Genomic DNA, 21,428 nt, shown 5'->3' with positions numbered 1-21,428 from the left:
ATTAACAACACATTTCATTTACATGAATGCTGAATTAATCATTGCCCTTAGCTAATGCATTTACCAGACTTTGTGACAGCGTGGATGAAACCTAGATTCCTTTGTGTTTTTATTTCCTTGCATTTACATGGAAAAATGTATTATGTCACCCTAAACTCTTAACTCAGCTAGTCTGCTGTGCCAAAGGACTTAGAGAGCTTTCATCCCATCTTCTCCAGAAAGTTAGCTACCAAATTTTACATGCCACATTACTGGTGAAAGTAATATACTAGTCACTTGGTAGTTTCTTGTTTGTACTTTTGGAAATATTATGTGGAATACTGAAAGAGATAAAAGGTAAATGCAGAAGGGACCATAAAAAGGGAAAAAGGCAACATGAATTGTGTTCTTTAAAACTGCAGTCACATGAGATGACAAGGCAGGAGAATATAGCATGGTGTAAGGATGTTTTGCAAGAAGGAAAATTACATACAATCTGCATTTTCCTGTGTACTCCTTGTAGGACAATGAATACTAAATATAGCAAGTTGCATGTTTCTCTATGAAGAGTATCTTTTGCATCATTAAATTAAAGGGCAAAATTTGGTTCAAATTCTAACTATTATGCTATATAGACTCCATCTACATTAGCAAGGAGCAGTGACCAAAACACAGATCACTTACTGGACCTGTAGTCCAGTCTGATCCCAGGGACTGAATGGCCGAGAGCTGTTGGAGTACATTAGGTGTGTTCCTAGTGTGTGTCTTCCAGTGTAATTTCACCTGAAAGAAATCCAGTTTTTGCATGCCAGSACAACTCCACAAAGTAAATCAGTGTGCCATGGTACGAATGTGCAAGGAAATTGCTTCAAAAATTATACTAAAATACTAATAAACATATCCGCTAACATAGCAAAATCATGACTTGATCCATTTATGACTATAATACAGSGGAATGTAGTGCTTACCAGCAGCAAAACACTATCCTTTAATGTTCAGGAGGCATTTTTCTAAATCAATACCAAACATGATTTCAGAAAAACAATATATTTACAGCTTTTGATGTGTTCATTTAGTGGCTTGAGGCTATGTGGAAAAAAATAATTGTCATAAACTGTAATCTTATGCTGTTTATTCTTCTGACAGTTGCAGAACTGCTTTTCCTAATGCTAATTAAAACAACGAGCCTCAGTGAAATACACTCACCTCTTAAATATATTAATATATTATTTTCCGGCCCCGGGGGCCCTGGCAGCCCTTGATGTCCCTGGCCCCCCTGGGCTCCCCAGCMCCCCCAGCCCCATCTCAGCCCAGCCAGGGGCCGTCAGTCGCTGCCCCGTGACACCACTGTGGTGCCGGTGCCGGCTCCAGCCCCACAGTGGTCCGGCCCCTGCCCAGCCCCAGAACTAACCTGACTAATGGAAACAGGCCCACGCTATGTGTATCCTGACTTCCACTTACTGAGGACTGTAACGTAAGGACAGACTAAGGAAAAGGTCACCCATTCACCCAAGAGAGTACGTGACAGTTTTTGAAACAGGTTTCATGTTAGTCCTGGTAATCTTGACAGAACTCCTTTTATTTTCCCACAATTCCTCCTCTAATTTCAGTTAGCTATGTTGTTTTGCTACAAGTCTTAACCTGTTTTGTGACATTCCTACCCTTCCTTATCCCCCAAAGGATGTGAATTGATGATGAAGTGTTTCCTGCATACATAATATTTGTAAATAGCTTTGGGATCCTTTAGAGTGAAAAATAATATTTGAATGATAGCTATTTTAACTCATCCGTAATGTGCTACTTTAAGGGAAACCCATTGTCCTACTTTGTGTTATGCAATTGTTTAAAAAAAGATTTTACAAAACAAAGATTGATTGTCATGGGGGAATTAAAACAGTCTGCATTGTTAAGTAACTAGATAAACAGTTCACATTCATTATTTGAATTTATGGATAGTCTCTCTATGCAGTTCTCTRGTTTTGTTGTACTTATCTGCTGTAATCCACTATTTCTACACTAGTGGTTGATATTTTTGCTAAGCACTTCAAAAAATATATATTTAATTTTTTTATATGAAATGACGACCAACTCCAGATTCAAGATATCAAATATCTCAAGTACTTTACAATAAATTATTTCATATAGCAGTTAGTGATACGCAGAAAAATACAAAACAAATTGCACTGGGCACTAAAACAATATTTTTCAATTGGTTTTCTGAAAGATATCTAAACTCAATGAAAGTTGGAGGTAGATGATTTTAATATTTGCATCAGAACTGAAATGCTCATAACTTAGTAATATTTGTCCATAGCTAAAATGTGGTTAACCTTTTAAAAGAAAATATTTTTGTTAAACATAATATTAAGTGTAGTACACTGTATTCCATGTTGCTGTATAGCATAGACCAGCATAGACCAGCGCTTTGTATTTTCTTTGAAAGAGAGAAAAAGAATGTCAGAGTTATGCACAGTGATGTCAAAGGATGAAATGAGCACAAACTGGCTTTAGGATGGTAGCTGGTGGAACAACCTTTCCACAAGAATGAGACCTATAAGTATTTTTGAGATATACTTAGATAATTTGATTTATTTATAGAAAGAATTATATGACATATATAAGGGCAAGGAACTAGACTCTAGGACCCAGTAAGTTCTTTCCATTCTCATGGGCAAAGGTAGCTAAGGTATTATTGAGGCACTCATGTCTCTTAAAGTGGTATTCACAGCTATTAATAATCTGACCTACTAAAATCTTCAAAGTCAATTGTGAGTACTGTCTAGAGCCAAAAAATTGCATTAATTTCTTTATTGTACCTCTGAGTACATACCACTAAAGAATTAGAAGTAATGAAAACTTAAGGGAGAAGATTCATTCATCTGCAGAGTGTCCTATTTCTGCAGCATGGAATAGCAAAAGGAAACTCATTTTCTATGAGGCCATTTGACAGCTGCCACTAGAAACATGTGAAGGAGCTATTTGTGGATCTCTACTGAAGGCCACATGCAAAAATGTATGTGGAATTTATGCCTTTAGAATTTGCAAATATATGTTAGTGGGTAGAAAAAAGGGTTTTAGATACCTCAAAAAATTCTCAAATTGCGGATTCACATGCATTCTCGTGGAAATTACTCATTTATATTCAACTTCACAGTTCTTCAGGCACACAGCATTGTCACCATTCTTCCTCTTTTCTTTGTCTCTCTAGTGCACAACAAAACGAGGGACCCCTACTCCAGAAAAGTATAAAAAATGAGCAGAGAATGATTTCCTGTAGGAATCTCTCTGCCTGCTGTCAGCTCTCTGCTTGGAAGATGATGTTGACGTTGGAAAAAAGCTGCTGCAGGGAAACAGGAAGCCCTGAAAGCCTGGGCTGGGACAGCAGTACCAGTCAGCCTGGACCCAAAGCAGAGGAAGCTCCCCTGCGTGCAGAAGGGCTAGTGCTGAGGGACATTGCATGCTACCAGAAAAAGGCAGTGACTGCTCATAGCAATATTGGGGCAAATAACTAACCTCTTATGGCTGTGGAAAACTTCTTCACCTTAAGCAAGTAGGTGCAACTTCAGATCTCATTAGCAAAAAGGGAAACCCACATCCCATAGGTCCTAAAAAAAGGAAGAAAAATCCTGCTCAAAGAGAAATGCTGTAATTTTGAGACCTGATACATTTACTGTTTGCCTTTCCCTACTGGTTTACATACTTTAGGATTGTCTGATGCCAGTGAAATCAGAGCATGGGGTGGGGGGAATCACCACTTCGCTTTATTTCAAGGGTGCCCAGTGAATGCTGTACTCATGGTCAGTGAAGTATCTACAACTCCAGGAAAATAAAAAAAGCATATGATGTATGACCCTTGACTCCCTCATTTACTTCATTACTAGACTGGGGAAGTTTTACTAGTTGGCATTAAGAATTTATTTTGAAGATTAAAAGGAGAAGAACCCATGAAAAATAGAAGGCTCTTTTATGCAATGGAGAAACCAGTGTGTGAAAAACTAGATTAGAAACTACCAAGAAACAATAGAAATTTCTTTCACCTTTATTATATAGTATGGATACAGGTAGTGAAGCTTGCTATATTTGCATTATAATAATTTATTATTAATATAATAATAAATATTAATTTATCCTGCCTATTAGTAAATGCAAATATAATAATAGACGCGATAAAAGAACACATCTGCTCACTTATGTAAACTGAGACAACAAACAATCCAATGCATCTACACTGCTCTCTGATGCTGATAAATGGCTGATGGAGAAGCTGATGTAGAGATGAAATCAGTCATAATCTGTCATGTTACAATGAAAAAGGGAGAGAGAGTAGATCAGAAGAATGATTGTGCAAGTTATAGTGTGAATAGTGTGAAGGGGTGGCATTAAGTCTCTGCCTTCCAAACATAACTTTCAGTATAGAAACTGAAAAGTTTCAGTTCTGCRTAACAGAAAAGGGATCATGCCCTACGAGCTGTTTCTGCAGGTCCAACAGCTGAGACATTTCTTAGATATCCTAAGTGAAAGGTACAGAGCCAAAAAGGGATTTTTTTAATAAATAAAGTCTAGATGTTTTTAAGAGAATTTATATATTTTTTCTAACTCATTTCCAACTTTATAATGAGAGCTTAACCTTGTGTTTGCTATATCGTTCTTTATCCATGTGCTTGTATGATCGAACTGGGGCCAGGCAAAGCTGAKGAATTCAGTTATATTGCCTTTTTGGAGGGATGAGCTACAAAATCTGAGCATGTGTGCTGGCGGACCTCATGGATCTCATGCATTGCCACGTGTATAAATGCCTGGGGGTGATGGCACGCTCCCTGCCAAGCCCGGGGAACCAGGGCACTGCTTTTGCCAAGCCCTGGAAAGGAGCCTCCTCCTCTGTCGGGCACAACTCAGCACTGCTCCTGCAAGGCGCAGGTGGCCGTGGGATGGCTCGCTCCCGGCAGGCTCCTCGCCCAGCACACCTGCGCACCAGCTGTTACTGCTGGACTCCACACTGGCTATACATCCACCAAATTAAAAATGAGACATTTTACCCCTGCTACGAGGCAACTGAAGGCTGTGACTGCCAGAGTGGTACACCAATAAATGCTATACAGTGAAAGACAGGGATTTTTTTTTTTCCTAAGAATTAAAAGGCTATTTTACCATCACTAATTTAAGATAAAATTGCTACAAACTGCATCCCTTGGAGGCAGACTTTTGAGGCCACACATTTACAAATGGCACTAAAGAGAAATAGGCATATTTATTTTTCTTCTGAGGTCTGTTCAGAAAACTTTATAGATTTGGATTGTCATGAATCATGCACTGAAAAGCCTTTATTTTATATGTGACTGCACACTACATGGCCTTTTCACACTGGGATGCTACTAACTGGTTGGTTGGTTGAAGACTTCGATAAAGCAATTAACTTAACTTGCACTCCAGTTTCTCTGAGGTTCTGGGGAAAAAATGACAATATCTCAAGCTATTTTTAAGGGCAAGAAACAAAACTTCTGCGTCTGGCAAATGGCTATATGGTTCTTATTATCTCATGACCTGTGGCATTGTTTTTTTAAAAWAATAATAATAATAATAATATGCTGTGGACAGTGCTACTTAAATTCCCCAGGTTGCAGTCAACTCTATTTGATGTGGGTTAGGCTCTGGGTATATTGCATTGGCAATGAAACAGTTACTTTTGCATTTCCTTTTGCAGCTTTGCATTACCATCTATGTGAAATCCAGATGTATTTGTTTTCTTCCAAAGAGTTACCTTGGGATACAAAGTCACTGCTAATGAATCTGAATGTGTTGGATCAGATCCCAGTGCAGCTCTCTGGGAAACCCAAATTCCATTACCTCAAAAAGCTGAGCCTCAAATATAGTAAAAACACTTTTTATGTGCCAAATAGCCATACTAATTGATCATACCAAAATCTATTGCTTTTCCTTGACAGGAGGAGTTAACACTGTTTAGATGGTGGAATAATAGACTGACTGTGTATTTAGTCTTTAAACTCATTCTCTCTGTCTCTASATTTGGTTAGGAAAAAATATTCTCTTCTGACTGAGGATTTTTTAAAACAAATTTTATCCCTTCATGACCCAGAAGATTTTTTCTCCTCACCAAGTTACAGTTCAGACTTCTGAAAATAGATCTTTACAATGGAAAACCTGACAAAATCCTAGCTCTGTTAAGGCACTGCCAATGCAGTATTATATTGAAATTACAGTTTTTTTTAAAAAAACTTAGTAATTTAAAACAGAGGTGCAGGAGGTAAAGCTAACCAGTTATGTGATAATAAGTCACTTAATGCTTTCTCACTGAATTATACACAGATGATAGCAAACTCGCTTCCTGTCTTTTTCTTTTCACCACCACAGAGGATCTGCACTTCTCCTTCCTGACCATTAGTGAAGCTTTCGCTAGTGCCAATGTTTTGATCGGGATGAACATCTCTGTTGCTGGTGCTTTAGTGCTAAAGGCCCCTTTCAGAGAAGAGTTGCTGAAGAGTCAGCTGCCTGTGGTCAGCAGAGGTGAAGCTCCAGGACATGATTCAATGCCAGCACATGCTCAGCACACAGAGCTGGTTACCTCCTCTGTCTCCCTTCGGATAGTCTTCTATTGCTGAACTGGCTAGAGATCATGTATTTCAAGTAGTATTTTCCAGAGTAGGAACAGCAGATCACCTTAAGAGGTATACCTAGAATCTTCTTCAACAGTTCTGGGGTAATAGTATCTTTCATTGTTTTGATGGGAAGTTGTGCATGTTGAGCATCACAATTTCTTTTGAAATAAAAGCCTTTTYTTCATGTAATACCAAGCGTATAATCACTAGTTACCAAATTTCTTTATCTTTCAGTCGTATTAACCTGTTTCCCACCTTCCTATAGGGCAAAATAGGATTTTATTATCTTATAAAATACATCAAAGTCACTGCAGTGGCTTGTCTTAAGCTAGCAAGATGATGAGTTTGATCTTTATTTTACTCTGTGATGCTTTATTATTTATTGCACTCCTATTGAAATGAAGATCCAAAGGCCAGATCTGCAGTGAGTGTAAATGATCATCTTACTTCAAGGAAATTTAGAGATCCTATGGCCTATTCTGCCTACAAGTGAAAAAAAGAGTGGTGCACACAAACTACCAACCTTCTTCTTTGTAAACTTTATTTTTAGAACCAAATAACAAAGCTTGCTATAGGATTCCACTGTATCTACATAAGTGTTTTCCCAGTTCTGGCATTATAAAAATGAAAGTGGAAATGCCTGAATGTTGCAAGAAAGGAAGACTTTGCAGTATTTCACACAAGACTAGAAGCAGAAAGGCAAAAATTCAGCAGATCAGATTTGATTTAATGACACCACTTTTATAGAATTCTCCAGTACTACATGGTTAATTTTTTGCCTCACAGAAGAGAAGTTGACCATAGAGACATTAGTTTCCAAGAAATCCATTTGAGAAGAGCAAGGTTTTTAATTTACCTATTCTACATCCCAAATAAAGACCTTAATTATTGAATAGGTGACTAATATGAGAGAAAGGGGAGAAAAAATGGTGAAAAGAAGGAGAGAGACAGTTTTTCCCCTTTTGAAAATGGAGAAACTTGTTTTCTTCCCTGTGTAGAATAGGAAGGATTTTTTAAAAAGTTCTTTGATAAACCCTGTTTGAATTCAGTGAGTGCTATTTTAAAATTTGGTTATGTCATATGGAAGCTTCTGCCCTTCACACTGAAATAATTCACAAAACAAGAAGCTTAACATCGAAGACAGAGATGATTATATGATAATGAAGGTATTTCTGGCTCTTTTTTCCTATCCACCTCAGATTACTTTAATGCTACATTTCTTTTCTGTAGAGCAGAGAAAATGAGCATAATATAATGAGTGAATACTATATAAGCTTTTGTTGACTCTGAGGCCTCTGGACTAGGGACTATATTTTGTATTTGTGTCATGCCCAGCAAATTTATGGGAATTTCTGTATTAAAAAGGAATAAAGAGGAGACATTCGATAAATTAGAAGCAGAAAATGAGTAATAGGGTTGGAATGGGGCACTGGAAGTATTTAACCAACTCATTTTTAGGCTCCTGGCCAGTCACCTTTTTCCATAACTAGTCATTTGACCTAAACTGAAACTCATTATGAAAGATTCTGGGTCTGTGACTCACTTATTGCCAAGAAAAAAAGGAATTTTTATAATTAAATTTTAACTTTGTGTCCTGGAATTTAGTTTGATTTGCAGTGGCTGTTTGCACATAGATTTTTCCTAGAAGAAGCATACTGATTATTCCCATACTTACTGGTAGTAAGGGACTTTGTCACATTGTGACTTTTGACTATCCAATTAGTTTCATTTCATTAACAGTTGTTGGCATATATTATTTTAATTTTTCTTTCTTTTACCTCACTGTTTTTAAAGATATGCACGCATACCTCATCTGGAATGAGAAGAACATGTGGCACTAATGGAACATTGCAGTCTTGAGATGACCCACAGCACATTTTTATAATGTATGTGTAAACCTATGTTTTTCGGGATAATCAGCTGACACTGCCGAAATAACTGTAGAAGRGAACTTGTAAATATTTTATATTTTTAAGGTGAGGATTATAAGAAAAAAGTTCACACCTATTAATTGAAAGACATATCTAAGTGCTTGTTGATATAAGCAAATTTTACAGCTTTCATTATAATAATTTCCTTCAAGAACAATTTCTGAAAGGTGGAGGAATATGAAAGGTAGAATGGCTGTGTTGCAAGGCCTCAGGACTGAAAATGCAAGAGACTTAGTATGGCTTGCTGTAGCCCCAGCTTTGAACCATCTCCTCCAGTGCCTGCAGGCTACCAGTCAGTTCACCTATGAAAAACAAGGTACGCCAGGGCACAGATTTTATTTGGCAGAATTTTATAGTGCATTCCTGATAAGAAGAGAAATAAAGGAATGTGTAAATGACAAAAATAAACTGCTGGAGTTGCAATCTCAATGGAGAAACACCTTCAGCTGCCTTATTCATCTGCCGGGCCCTTCTCTGTGAAGGTAAGCTGCCTTTTCCAGATGTGAAGAAGTATACATAGAGCTTAAGTTGATTTTATCTATAGTGCTCTGCTGTTTTTTTGCAGTCTCTAAATGCTATTGTTTAGAATAAATGGCTCCATTTAATTTCAACATAAGGCAGYCCCGTGGCAGCTGGTTGGAAAATTTGCCAAGACTTTCTCTTTCCTTTTATTTCTTAAGTGTCTTTTTTGCGGAGGGTTAAGATTTTTGTAAACCTTCTGAGAGGTTTGTATTACTCTGGTCCTCATTCCTCTGTCTGGTTCTTGCGAGAAACCCTGTGGGTTTGAGTGCCCTAAAGGTGGATTCATGGCATCTGTTATCTGGCAGATTTTTTTTTATAAGAAGGCACTAGGATTCAAAGTAATCAGTCACCTCTGTTATTGTTTGGGTCATACACAAAGAATGGGCTTGTTGCCCAACAGTTGGAAATAGCCTTGCAGTAGCAGCAGTAGCAGCAGTGAGAAAATTCCTTTAGGTAAAATTTCAAGATAAGGGAAACATGAATTTTAAGAACTATGAAGAATGGACTGTAAAATCTTAGCTTTTAACCAAGATTATTGATACTAGAGAACCTTTCTTACAAATGCCAATAGCACTTTATTGGGCCCGAAGGTAGGCCTCTCTTATTGGCAATGGCTCTCAAACACTGCTCCTCCTCAGCATGCTTTAATGGAAGGAGATATATACATTTTAAAGACAGGTCCACTTTGGGTTAAGCTGCTCATAGGCAGGGATGCTGGAAGGGAAGACTACTAGGGATCTATAATTACACTTATTTCACCTGATTTCAGCAATCATACTTTGGAGGAAATCACTTGATTTTTTGCTATTATTATTTTGGTGGCAGAAAGACCCATTATTTGTGAGGGTCTGAGGCTGGTGCTGTGCTGCAGCAAGGCTGTGCTCACTCCATTTGCTCTGTGATTGCTGGAGCACTCTGGGCCTAAGCCTGTAGGAAATAAACATTTTATGTTCTCTTGCAAAACTCACACACACTCGGTGTGTACTCTGCTTGCCTCATTTTTCAGTGATAAAGCAGATGGAGTAGGAGAGCTGTGAGCCTATTACAACCTTGGTTTACATAAATTTATCTTTTCATTCCTGCAGTAATGGCTCAGGCATTAAGATTTAGAAAACAAAACAAAACAAAACAAAAAACAATTCAATCCCATTTTCTGGTAAGGCACAAAACTCGGAGGAAGAAATACATCTGGATTGTCTGGAACTACAGTGGCTTAGCGTGAGTGAGTTTCTCTAGAAAAGGGTATGTCTTAATAGTTGTTTTGTTTGTGAAACAGGGTTTTTTCAACAGACACTCAACAGGCACAACAATTGCTAAGAAGCACAGTTCTGAAGAAATTATTTGTTCTTCTCATTGGGTAGCAGGAAAAGTAAATGTAGGTTTTATTTGTGTACAGAGGGTAAAATATGTCATTAGTGGGTCTTTATAAAGAGACCAGTTTTCATACTGTAGAGTCTGACACTTGATAGAGATGTTTCCTAACTTTAAACATGTTTTCATGAGAGGCACAAGTTACATTTTCTTTTCCAAAGCTAATTTTCCAAAGCTTTACTGCTAGACTAATATAGAAGCAACATCTCCAAAATGAGAGGAAAGATTTTCTCTAGTTGCTGAGGAAGGGATGAAAAGGTCCATGTCCTTTTTGTCTAAGTTTGGGTACACTTCCTTTCTCAGCTCTGTTTCTCCATATCAGCATGGTTTCATCCAGGGAGGCTCTGAGTTTTGTTCAAGGAAAGCCACTGATGATGTTATCATAACAAAACACTGACAATTGTATTGTAATAAAATTAATACTCTAACAAATATCTTTATGCTGGATACAATACCACAGTGAAAAGTTCTCTTGCAGGAACCATACAACGGCTATGTTAGACACCAACTGAGTGTCCAACTGAGCGACAGAGCTGTACTTTGGTGAAACCCTAATTTAGGTTTGCTTGGATAAGCCAAAAAAAGTTGAGCTTGATTTACCTATAAAACCACTAAGAACTGAATGGGGAGGAGAAATGAATAAAACATACATTTAGGGAAAAAAGAACCAAGTCCTGTCTTTTCCCTAGGAAAATAATGTTTTTCTTTACAGGCACAGGAGGCCCAAGATCCTGGATTTCTAATCTCTTTTCCATTACACTTCATGGTGGTCTGGTTTGCAAATACAGGACTAAGGAGGAATTACTATTTCCTTCTTTATTATCTATGCACTAGCACAATTAATCACAGRAACATAGTAACCCAGCTGACTGATTCTGATTCCCAAAGTATCTATTTCTGATATGAAACAATTAAACTCAAAATAATTTGCATGAAAAAGAAGTTAGCAACTCTGGGTGTAGTGTACAAGTGGAATCCGTATTCATCCGTATCTTTGAGATGTCTATGGACAAGATTCTGATTTCCGGAAGTGCATAAATGAAAACAAAGCATCAGGCTTAAATACCCACCTGTTATATTTTCCAACCATCTGTCTTCAAAAGGCCTTTGATTTTTAGATCTCAACAGTATTTACAAGGATGGACTGTTTCACACTTCAGTGTTGACTTGCCTACGTTTCAGCAATTCCTTCCAGGTTGTTTCTTATAAGATAAGAATAATATGGTGCTTGGGGTTTTTTTTAAGTAATTTTTCATCTGCTTTCTAAGTATGCTTGGATTGACACTTGTTGTGTCAAAAATTAATTCAAAAAGGAACTTTTTGGGGAAAGCTACAAGCCAGCAAGCAAAGATGTTGGAATTCAGCCACGCTATAGATAACTACTTTTCTACTTGCAGGACTGTACATAAAAGAACACATTAAATAATATGAATATAAAGAAATAATTTCACTATTACTTTGTCAGCCAAGCACTGTTCCTTCATTTGACCTAAATAGACCTAAACAGATTTCAGCAGGAGTCCAATGTCTTATGATGGGGGGTTTGGAACTATGGAAAAAAAAAGCCTTCTGAATCTTTGAAGATAAAACAAAGTTGCCTGCTTTTCAAATCTTTTTCTTATTGACTTTGTGCTGTGAGAGCACAATGAAAAATAGAATCCTTTGTGTCAAGCCTAGCAAGGGCCCAAACACTTTATATGGGGTAAGTGATATAGTATCCCTGGTGTCTGTGCCCGTTGTTGTCCCAGTTGCCCAGAAAGAACCTAGGAACAGACACAGCTCTTGAAAAAATAAGTTACTTTTCATTTATGACTGTCTCGGTCACATTCCAGTTTTACACCTAATTAAGGACAGTTTTAATTCAGAATTAGAACATAATTGCATATATAATCCAGAGATGAAATACTTTTATTTACTGACAAAACTGGAAAGGAGCCAGGTAGGAGAATTTTCTTTTCAAAATATATTAGGGACAAGAGGGTGATATTCTCGAGCCTAAGATGGGTGTGTGTGTGTGTTGGGAGGGGGATCCAAAATTTTGCTTATTATCTGGCCTATTTTCCAATCAAGCATGACTGTATAATTACAATCGAATAGTCTTCAGTGCTGAGCCAGTACTGAGGCACTCACTATATGAACTCACTCTGAGTGTCTGGGGAGACTGGGTTTAAGCTATTGAAACTATGAAATTAAGATTTACTAACTATTTTTGTGGTCAAGGCTGCAAGAACTGCCAGTCAAAAGCTTGGCATGTATGATAGAAAAGACAGTTCTTTCCATTTAAAACAAAAATCTTACAGGAACCCTTTTTAGATTTTGTTATCATTGGCACTAAGTTGACTTGTAAGGGACTAGGGTTTTCATTAGGATTTCAGTGGAGTAGATGAGGCTATCAAATAGCTTCGGATCCATTCTAAAATACTAGAGGTGAAAATGCTGTGAGGTTTTGAACTCAATGAGCATGGAGATGTTTGGTATCCCCAGAGTTATACAGGACCCCTCAAAATTATTTAATGTATAGTGTTTTCTTTTTTGTATTTCRTGTGTAAAGCATTAATGGACTAAAGTCCTTTTCTAAGAAAATGAATCGTGGCATGAGCTTATTTTATAACTTTGCGTTTAACAAAATATGAAAGGTAAAGGGATGGTTGGTTTTGTCTTTAACTGCTTATTTACTTCTGGCTGCTGAGAACAGAATAATGCATTTTTACTCAAAACTCTATTTAAAAAAAGAAAAAATGAAAAATGTTCCTTTGTCATGTTCTTACGCATTTACAAAATTTGCTTGAAATTTCAAAATTCCTGAAAATCAGCCCTCCTCCCCCTCAATCTTCATTAGCTTCTCTTTCTCCACTTTAAATAAGCACGATCACTAGCTGCATTCATTTATAGTTAAATAAAGCACTTCCAAGAAAAAAAAAATAGATTACAGAGAGAGCAAGCTTTGTTTATATGGGAAACATATCTAGCTGATGGCCATAGCTTAATGCCTGGCAAAGAGCCCTTAAAAGATTTGTCTCCTATTAAAAACAAATTGCATTGCTTTCCAGAAAAAAAAACCAAAAACCTCCTCAAGTGACCTGCCATTTATACAAACTAATGTCAAGGATGGATTTCAGTTTTGTGATGACAGATTTGGAACACATAGTGCAGTTTACCTGTCAAATTAAGTGGACATTCGTCACTTCCAAAACAATGGTTCACAATATTCAGGAACATCAGTAGATTTATAGCCTGCAGAATATGAAAATGTTTTGATGAGCGTGACATGCTAGCTCACTCATCCTTAAGAATGCTGTTTTACATTTCTGTCACAAACAAAACCAGCTCAGGGCAAAATGAAATGTTACACTGACTGCTGCTGGCCTTTCATGTAGAAAGGCAAAGAGAAACCATCAGACCCTGTAGCTGGCTTAATTTGCCTGAGTAGTAAATATAGAATAAAGTTCATTAAAGCTCTCCAGTAGAATGGGATATGTTCTAAAAACACTAGTGCTGCTGCAGTGAAAATAATTTGTCATCCTTAGTTTGGTGGTTTGCAGTTTTTATTAAAACAAACAAAAAAGAGGAGTTGTGTCTGGGATAAATTTAAATTTGGAGGGCAGGTGTGATTTTATTTCTCAGGGTATCCTTAATAAAGCAAGGAAGAGATTGGTAAAAATGCAGTTTGGTACACCGATCTTTTATAACGTGTACACATCTGCTGTTAACTGCTTTGTCCCTTAACCTCCAAATTAATATGAACTTTAGGCTAATGCACAGTGCTTCCCAGCATTTTCTTAGGTGGGCCTGACTGTTGCAGCTTCCTCCTCCTCCCCAACCTCACTTGCGTCCCCTTTCCCTCCTTGTCCCCAGCTCCAGGTCACCCCCTGCCACTTGCCGGGCTCGGTACAGCAAGGCCGGGCCGTGGGGCTGCAGCAGCCACTGCTGGCATTGGCTTGGCTTCCTCTCAGAGTCTTTCATACACAAATTTAGTGATAACAATGCACAGTTAAGTTACAGAATAATCTCTACTGTTTTGTGCATGTAGCAATGTGAGATGCTACCCTAAACTGGGTGATTTGGTTGACTGGATTGGGTGACTGGAGAGATTCTTTGGGAAACTGCATCTTCTTTCCCTTCCTTTCCTTCTGTACTAGACTTTCATTATCCTTCTTTCATTATCAACCATTCCACTTTCAGAGGACAGCAACATGAGCACACTTGGATTATATTTACATTTCTTTGCTCTTGGAACATTATTAAAACAACTGTTCAGCTAGCTGCTACTTAGTGAAATCATTTTGTTCATTAAGCTTAAAAAGGAAATTTTCCTCAGATCTCTCTTTCATTCTCTGAATGCTCAACAAAGGGAGACTGCCTGGTTTGCAAGTAACAACAGGCCTCCTAAATCTTGTATTTGATAGCCAGGGAATTCATTTTCCTAAGAGAAAGTGCATGAAGTCATGCCTGGTTCTTGCTGCAAAGGCTTGTGGGTAAATTCAGAAGTTTAACAAAACAATATGAATGCAGTACATAGCTGTATATAAACGACATGATAATATATTAAAGTTTATTAAATGTTGATAACACGTTGAAGCTGACACTCCACTGTGCGTTCACAAGCACTTCTTTCTTGTCTAAAATGCCAGCATGTTCTGCAAACAATTAGAAGTCCAGCTTCAGCCTGAGCTCAGGATTCACAGCAATCACTGCCTAAGAGCTGGGGGACATTACTTCAGGGAAATTGGAGCTACCTGGTGCTGTATCCTGCTTTAGCAATTATCAGAGATGTGCTTTCCTGGATATTCCTAGAATTGCTGATAGCAAGTCTGATGACATCATTTCCACAGACCCACTTTTGAGACTAGAACAACATAAAATGTGCCTTTGATTTCCATTTTTATAGCACTTAGAGGTATGAATGAAGATCAATATTTATTATGAATAGTTAAGGGGTGTCAGGAGGTATATGAGAATATATTTATGATTCTTCCAAAGACAGCTGTTTATCCTTCTTCACTTTTCCCTTCTCCCTAATTTTAAAGTGTCATTTAATCCCATAAAAATTTGTAAATGGAGGGGTAGTAAAGCAATCATGCTGTGTTGTTACCTCATAAAACAATTTTATCTGTATGAAGTTGCTCTTGGATCACTGCTAGACTTTACAACAAATATTAATAAGGCCAAATGAAAAACCATACCCTATAAAAAGTGACTTACACAACAGTCTTATTCACCAGTGAGAAAGTCTATTTCTTTTTTTGTGTAAAAAGAAAACATTAAGGAAGGGGGAAGAATGATATGCAAGGAGTTTTGTACATGAATGAAAGATTTATTTCAACCTCCAGACTGGATTTATTTTAAATGAAACATAGTTCATGTTATGTATTATCTAGTAAGTCATTACATACTTGGAATTATAAATTTATGTTGGTAGTCTTTATGAGTGGGCAGGCACATACAAGCAAGCTAGCCTTCTACTACTTCAGATTTTTCAGACACAATAATCCTTGGAGATCCTAAGCCCTACTCTAGGTGTAGGACCAAAATACAAACACTTCTAATATATGTGAGACTGAAAAACCCACGCCATTTGGTTAAAATCTCACATCTAGCTTACTTGACTCTTTTCTATTCCTCTTAGGCCAGATATTCATCCAATGAAAACTGACTCCAGAAAAGATATGGCAGCTATGGTAGCTACAGATTAGCCTGCTATGTCAGGAAGAATGCATCTGATGATCTCAAAGTCGTACAGCCTGGAGAGATTTCTCTGGTAGGCTGGTGGATTTGCTATCCTCAGGCCCTTTCTTAGTTTTGTTTATTTTGGAGGGGGAGGAAAATGAGCGTAGGACTATAAATCAGTCCATTCCTACCCAGCTCATTTTGTTTGTTCTCAGCTCCATCTGGGCCGCATTAGTTGCAGAGCGCCAGGTCTGCAATCAGCAATGCACGGGCCACTGCAGAACCCCTTACTGCTCAGCCTCAGAACTAACGCTATCGTGGGAAATTAGGTCATAAAATAATTTCCTGAGCCTGAATTGTTTAAGAAACTGGAAGCCAGCAAGTGTTTCAAAACAGAGTTGTTGTCACAAGTCTCACTTTTTTTTTTCTATCTCTTTGGTTAAATAGTTTTGAATTCATTATATTTCAAAACCCGTAAATGATATCAGAACTATATTATAGCAATGTTTTGTAACTGGATTTGAAATGCCTTGTTACTGTCTACAGTCATATGAACGATCTAATCAGATGTTGCTAGTATCTTCAGCCATATGTTTATTGTATGCGTGGATTTGTAATCAGATGCATTAGCCAATAGTACAAAAATCTCATTCAACTGAAATATTTGAGTAGAATACAAAAAAGAATGCAGAATAGCTAATATTAATATTCACTTAYAGGGTTTCAAATAACACTAGGGGAGACCATAATATTGTTCTTATTTAAATGTAATCAGCTAAGCTGGGTGTTAAAAGCCTAGGGTCAGGTTTTTTAAGGAAGGATATTCCATCCTTCATTTTTTTCTCTTGCACTAGCTTGCATACATATATGCTCTACAAAATTCAAAAAGTCATTGTAATTTGTATCTACATGAAAATCAGTGTCAACTGTTGCATAATATCAAACCTTTTAAGTGTGTCTGCAATTCATTTCAGGTGCTTTTGCGCAAGAGTATCTCATCATCTTGCTGAAATCAATGAATCATACAGTTAGTTGGAATGAACCTCTGGATGGACATCTAGACCAACCTCCCACATAGCTAGCGCTATATGATGTCAGCCATCACTTTGTCTAATGAAATCTTGAAAATCACCAGTGAGCAGCTTTGGGTATTTTCTTCCAATGCTGTACTACCACGTAAATGAAAATTTTTATCCTAATGTTCAACATGAACCTCCAAACCCTCCTAAATCCCCCTTACAGGCAGGGCTCACATGCAGAACCTCAAGGAGAAATAAAGTCTTCTGTTTTTCAGGATGTTGGCACTATGCTGGAATTGCATGGCAGGTATATACATTTTATATTGTTGCATTTATTTGTGATGTATCATAGTTTGTTCTCCTTGGTTTTCTAAACCACTATTAATAAGATTTTCAGAATCATCATCAGAATGCAAAGGTCTTTCAGTTTGTCCTGGAGGAGCTAAAAATATTTTATATGTGAATCTGACACAAGCCTCCATCCCTCCAACTCAGGTGAGCTGTCAAGTGAACAAAATCAGAATCTGAACCTGAGTAATTAACTGGGTAAGCAGTCATTGAGGCAACTCTTGTGTCAGTATAATATGTCAGGAATACTGAAGATCACTGTCAAACAGTACTGAAGTAAAACATTTCCGTTTAAATACACAAAAAATGCAAGAATGTTTTAGAGTCATGGAATATCAAGTTTCTTAGCAGTTCAGCCAAAAACTGGAGATTTTTGCTGTCCAGCTTTTTAATAAATGTGCATTTTTCCAAGGAAAATGGAAGGACTTCATTTAGTATATTACCTAGAAATCTACTAATCAATCAGAAAAAAAAAATAGCATTGACCAAAAAATTTCAGACACTTCAACCAATGCTATATGATTTGTTACAATATAATGGGAAATCCTATGGCTAAAAATAAGACATTCTTTAATGGTGACAAAATTTTCTTCATGTTTTTGCAGAGTTGCATAATGAGCACTGAACAAGAAAACCTGTGAAATGAATGAAACTTTTTACTTATGTATTGTAATAAACTGATAATCTACTTTAAAATGTAGTTGAGAGAACTATTTTTCAAATTTTGGATTTTTCARTACCTCAGTTTTAGCTACCATTGAAGATATGAGTTAAACATATTTTAAGCAAAATCTTCAGGGAAAAATGTTACAAAGGGGACATTTTCATGCTAGACTTATATTGCCAGCTAAAGCTGCTGAGGGAATAAAGACAGAGTTTAAAAAAACTGCAATTGCTACCTTATCAACAGAGAAACTATCATTTCTCCCCTGTGCTTTCAGACATAAATTGGGTAATTAAAAGTATATATTTTCCCATCTGAAGTACTTTCTGTTCATTACCCATTAATTCCAGATGGCTAACTTCATTTTATGGGAAGACAATGGCAGTTGTCATGTCGGTAGTGGAATACCCCTAACTACAATGGATATTCTGTGCATAATATCTCTCCATTCTGCATGTTACGTCAAATAGYTGCAGAAAAGAACCAGACTCAACTAGCATGTTATTGTTAGCATATCCMGTTCCACTGGCCAGAAAGATCTGATTTGAGTAAAACGTACATTTATCGTTAGTGTTATTAAAATGGAATAAAATGGAATGGAAAACTGAAGTGGTTCAATATCTATTTATGAAAATGGAGAAGACTGAAAGTGGAACAAGCTCAATTTGTCACATTAAAAGAGGAATGTGAGGAGATGCATCTGAAGTACAAGACAGAAGAATCTGAACAGTCTGTAGAAGTGGCATGTGCTATCTGTCAAGCTGGGATGCGTTAATTGGTTTAGACTCAGCTCCTTGTCTATGCATCTGTCACATGAAGTGTTATTTTGGGCTACTGGAGAAGGTAGTTCTATATACCTGTGCATTGTTATTGAGCATGAAAAAAAGTTTGAATTAGCTGCTATTTTTTACTTCATTTCTTTTTTTAATCCTGCCTGTATTTTTACAAATATATTTTTCAGCTTGCTCTGAGAACATGAACACTACAGTGAGCATAAGCTGAAAGGGAATGCTAGGTAATGACATGCACACATACACATTCTGCGTACGTTTCCAAATCCAATACTCTTATGCAAGTTAACTCTCATTTGAAACTTATGTTTAGAAGCATATGAAGAGAGCAGGGTATCTGCTTCACTAGTACCAAAACTGCCTGTGATGCACTGATTGCTCAGATGGTTTGTAAGTCAAAAATGTGAAAGGTTCTCCATAATACTGGCTTAAAAAGATAACCCAAGTTCTTGTGTTAGGTTCAGCTTTTTTGATTTCATAGGAACTCAGTCTTAAAGGAGTTTGAAGATAATTTATTAGTATAAAATGAGGCACAGGAAGAAAGGACAGTGTTAATTAGCATCTCCATGGGAAAGTGAATGATGAAAGATTGAAAACATTTTTTCTTGGTTACTTCACTGTTTGTTTCTTCATTCTTCCTTTTCTTAGAATCAAACCATTGCCCGTTTAAATGCTATTCTAAAGAAAGCTGGTGTAATGAATTCTCTGTCTTGGCTAGCTCTTGTTTCCAAATGGCATTCAATTCTTGTATTAATTTCTTATGCATGCCTTGTTAAGCTAACAGAAGTAAAGCATAGCAACCTGGGAACACTGCTTTACAAAAACCACAGAGAAGCAGTAATAAGAATAACCATAAAGAGAAATTGGCAATCATGTCCTTTTTTTTTAAAATGATGGCAAGGAGAAAATGTGCCCTTGAAGGGACAAGCTCATGAATGGTGCCAGTTTACTGGCAGCAAAACATCTGAAGAAAAAGAAAGTGTTGAAGTTCAATAGAATCGGGATGACAGAAAAGGAAAGAGGAGCAGCACTGGGTGAAAGTGGAAGCCTGATGCAGGATGGCAGGGAGGAGAGGAGGGGGAAGCAATGCTGAAATTATACAACAATTTGGTCTAATTAAATCCAGATGGGCATATGATCACAACAGACTTAAATTTCTCTCTCTCCTTTTTTCTCCTCCAGAGCTTAAGCCAAGAAGAATGGAGGATCTCCTCAGTTTGACATCCAAATTGCATGTATAATATAATCAGAGGATGATGGGATTTCTATCTAAAAGGTTGCTTTCATTCCATTCCAATTTTCCATGGTTTTGTTGCAGCAGCACACACCCTTCTGCCCTAAAGTGTTATTTTAACATGTACCTTTTCAGTGTTTTCAATGTGTGCAGTTTCTCTGTTTGAAATAGGTCCATGGCTGGAACCTTTTCCTGCTTTTGGGAAACTCTTCTATGCATTAATCTTTTTATTAAGAGCACAGACTTCCTAGCTAATAAGTGGAGCCATGTGCTGCTGTGGAGGCAGCATCACGAGACCTCCTTTCACTGAGGCATGCGGCAGCCACAGATCACCAGCACATAAGGCTGAACCTTCTGCCTCCATCCTGCTCTCTGCCGGTAGCTAAGAAAGGACTTCTTATTCCAGTCTGGGATCTCTCAAGCAAACTGCTTTTTAGAATACCATTAAATGTTGTCCAGCTTCTTTCTGCTCCCAGGACTACACTGCCGACTAGCTAAACAACGCTGATCCTCAGAACCTGTTAAGCACAGTCCCTTTAAGCACAGTCCTATGGCACTCCTGAGCTTTTTGTTTTCCTGAGTTCTTCATTCAAATCCATCTAAAATGTGCCTCAGAATCAGTCACTTCAGCCCAATATGTCTTTAATTTCCTCTACTGTTCATGATTAACAAAGTTCATTCTTCTTCTCTCCCCTAGAAACCAGCCACTGAAAACTTTCCAGACACTTCTTGGACCTTTTTCATGGACCTTTTTCAGTCTGTTTCTGCCACTTCCAGAGCACAAGGGGACAGACTGTGGCCCTAATCCCTTTCCTCCTCCAACTCTTCAATGTATGTCTCTAGTGGTGGGGCATCTGTAGCAGACATAGCGAGACCACCGTGGCATCTCTTGACATTGCAGCTGTCTCCCAGAGCGGGACAGGGCGTTTCATGTGCAGAGTGAAGGGGCTAATGTCACTGTGCTCTGGCTGCAGTCCGCGAGCTGGCTGCCACTGGCAGTGCCTGAAGGAGCTGTAAGTTATGGCTGCACTAGCCAGGAAGCCATCATCAGCTCTGTGGTGCCTTCCACCTTTCCACACTTTAGGGGCAGGTTTTTCTGTTCCCCTCGCACTTGAGTAGGGTATAAACTATTAGCAGCCTTGTTCTTTCTGCCATGAATTTCTGCTTAACAAATCTGCTTGCACCTGCTTATGGAAAAACTAAAAGTCCTTCAGAGAAGGGCTTAGCCAAAGATTCCCTTAGACCAGAAGGGTGTGCATCTCCCCACAGGAGATGAACACAACCACAT

This window comes from Apteryx rowi, unplaced genomic scaffold (assembly GCF_003343035.1).
Source record: "Apteryx rowi isolate R43461 unplaced genomic scaffold, aptRow1 scaffold_327, whole genome shotgun sequence".
Lineage (NCBI taxonomy): Eukaryota > Metazoa > Chordata > Aves > Apterygiformes > Apterygidae > Apteryx > Apteryx rowi.
Note: the sequence above shows the minus strand (reverse complement) of the source record.